Source organism: Mus pahari, chromosome 5 (assembly GCF_900095145.1).
Source record: "Mus pahari chromosome 5, PAHARI_EIJ_v1.1, whole genome shotgun sequence".
NCBI classification, from domain to species: Eukaryota; Metazoa; Chordata; class Mammalia; order Rodentia; family Muridae; genus Mus; species Mus pahari.
Window position 1 is genome coordinate 27,135,543 of NC_034594.1, and position 3,325 is coordinate 27,138,867.

The window sequence follows — 3,325 nt, forward strand, 5'->3', positions numbered from 1 at the left end:
GGTGGGTAGGGGAACAGAGGTGGGGGGAGGGGTATGGGAAACTTTCGGGATAGCATTTGAAATGTAAATAAAGAAAATAATAATAATAAAAAAATATATGATGCACAAAAAAAAAAAAATATTTCCCGCAACAAGCTTCCTCCATGCCTTTTGAAGTGTTTTGAAGGATAATTTCTTCTGTGGGAACTTCTCTTCAACTCGGTGAAGTTCCTTCACGTCGTCTTAAGGGTTTCTAGCACAGAAAGAAACTTCTTTTTCTTCTTTGGCACAGGCTCCATGGTTCTAGGGGTTGGGGCAGGGCAAGAGTGTCAATTTTCATTGAAGCAGACATTGTTTTAGATAACTACCTAGTTATTTATTATTGTGTTGTTCTAGAGAGATGTAACTTATTATTTCCATTCTTAAGTTATACATTTCTGTTACACAGCCTATTGGTTCTTCAGAGAAGCATTTTGAACACATCCTTGCTCCTAACAAGCCAGCAGATATTTCCTTTCATGCTCTTTATCAAAGTTTAACTCAATGAGCCGTGAGATGGCTTACAAGTAAAAGCGTTTGTCATGTGTATTGGTTAGTTTTTGTCAACTTAACACAAACAAGAATCACTTAAGAAGAGGAGCCCTCAATTGAGCAATTGCTTCTCAGTTGTCCATGGGCATGTCTGTAGGGCATTTTCTTGATTAATGGTTGATGTAGGATGGCCTAGCCTGCAGTGGGTGGGCTATGCTTCTCCTGGGTGGATGGTCCTGGGGTTGTATAGAACAGAAAGCTAAGTAAGCCAGGGACAGCAAGCTAGTAAGTAGCATTCCTCCATGATCTTAGCTTCAGTTCCTGAATCCAGATTCCTGTCTTGTGCTCCTGTTCTGTCTTCTCTCAATGATTATTAGAACATATAAATGAAAATATACCCTTTTCCCCCAAATTGTTTTTGGTCATGGTTTTATCACAGCAACAGAAACCTAACTAAGATATCCTGTAAGACTGATAACCCAAGTTCAAGCTCTAGAAACCATCATGGAAGGAGAAAAGTAACTTCCCCAAGCTGTCCTCTGACCTCTACACATGAACTATGGTTTGTTCATGCTAGTACACAAACGTACACACACATATAGACATACACACAGACTTACATGCAAATACAACAATAATAGTAATAGTAATAATAAAATAATTTTTAAAAATTAACTTTAATTGTGACTTTGTGTCTGCCCCCGTGTTAATTCTAAGCTTCTTAAAGCCTGGTCATGTGCTATTTAAAAGACAGTTATAATTTACATTGTTTAAGTTTACCAAATAAAATAAATCTTGCTCCCAAGAATATCAGTAAGATTTAATGTTTACTTTGTGAAGTTTGAAAGGTAGAAGAATAAAAAGTAATTCAGAGTGAAGAATGGCCTTCATGCTCTGTACAAATGGTTTGAAAAGAACAAGAGAGGCCTTGTGTTTCATTAGGATAACACACTGAGGATGCAATCTCGATTTCCAAGACAAAACCAGATAGGATAATGTTTAGATAGTCTTGTGTCACACTGATGAAATTCAAGGCCAAAGCCCAGGCAGCTAAACAACCCCTGAAGGTCAGATTAAGACCACAAGACTATTTTGTCCACTTGGGAACACAAAACAAGCCCAGAGCTTGTCTGTAGACAATGCTGACTCAATCTCTGTTGGCAGTCAGGTAACTGTAGAGAGGAGCCAGTCCAGTGTAAAGCCACCTATGAGGCCCCATTCGGATCTCACCCTTGTAATCTGAGAATTCACTCCTGCCAAAGATCTTGGAAAGGCTCAGTATTCCTAAGGAAATGGAGCCTTCTGCAGAGGAAGAGATTCATAGAGGTGCCTTCAAGGATCTCTTTCATGCGATTATTTATTTATTTATTTATTTGGCAAGGCCTGAGCCTTTCTCCCTGGAGTGAACTGCAGAGCTTAACCTGAGCCTTGCCTGACAAGTCACCTGCACCCAGCTGCTGCTGGGCTTAGCAGCGCACTGCCAATCACTCACTAGAAACCACAGTGCTCTCTTGAAGCTCAATGAGGTTTCTGCTGGAGTCTAAGGCCTAGGCAGAGTTGTTGCTCATGTAGTGTTCTTTCTCTACACAGTAGACAGGAAATCATGGGGAGCTGGAACACTTATGACACTGGAGTCAGAAAAAGGGTTCTCTTCTGAGTCAAAGTTCAGTACCTGGGTTTTTATTCTTTCTTAGGGGTTTCACAGTCCCTTCTGCAAACAGTCCTCTGGGAGATCACACTGTCCACTTAGTACATACAGCTGTACCTATTGAACTTTGGTAGCACTGAATCTAGATCACAATATAGACTACAAGAGAATTCTAATATACAAGTTAATGGTGGAACACCAGTTTTACCCATCTTTGCCCTTGAGTCAATCTGGTGTAAATAATCATATAGTTCATAGAATTGACAACAATCAGGGGAGACTATATTGCCCTTGAGTCAATGCACTGTACATAATAATAGTCCTTAGACTTGACTTCAATCAGAGGACCTTCAAGACTGTGTGACTATGACATGATATGGAGTCTCAAAATACCAGTTCAGACAGAACCATGTGGATAGTATGGGAGGAGTGACAGACAGTATGGAAATTACTGAATGTATAATCCATTAAAAGAATTTTAGGTTTACCAAAGAATCTCAATTTTGCAAAATTTTCAAACAATGATATACTTGTTTTTTGGTATATAAATATAACTTTAAGTTTAAAAAGATCCATGTGAACAAGTAAAAAGGCAAGCTTCAGTCTTTTACCCTCTCAAAGAAACTGGGGAATGCAGACGAGGGAGCTTAATCGTATTAGTCTCTTTCAACTTTCACATCCAAGGTTATCATCCTTCAGTGAAGATAAACACTACTAAAAGCTTGTCAGCTCTTTTGGAGACAGGAAAAAGGATTTGTTTCTCTGCCTGTCTCAAGGAGATAGATGTGGGCGTCGGTGTCCTTCTGCAAAGCAGTCCGTGAGGCTAAACAAGATGAAGTGGCAGGCAGCATGCTGATGGAGTACATTCAGTGGTGACAAGCAGCCTTTGTACACAGCCGTGCTTCCTACATTAGTCTACAGACAAGACTTCAGAGGGTTTTCACAACAGGAAAAGAGGGAGGAAAAAGGGTCCCTGCCAAGGTTAGGAGTTAGGAATTCTTTGTGTTTCAAAGAGGACCTGCCAGCCCATGAAGATTCAGAATTTTCTTCTGCCTCAAGGATATGGTCACATTTTTTTAAAAAAGGAGAAAGAAAAATTGAGAGAGAGAGAGAGAGAGAGAGAGAGAGAGAGAGAGAGAGAGAGAGAGAGAGAGAGAGAGAGAGAGA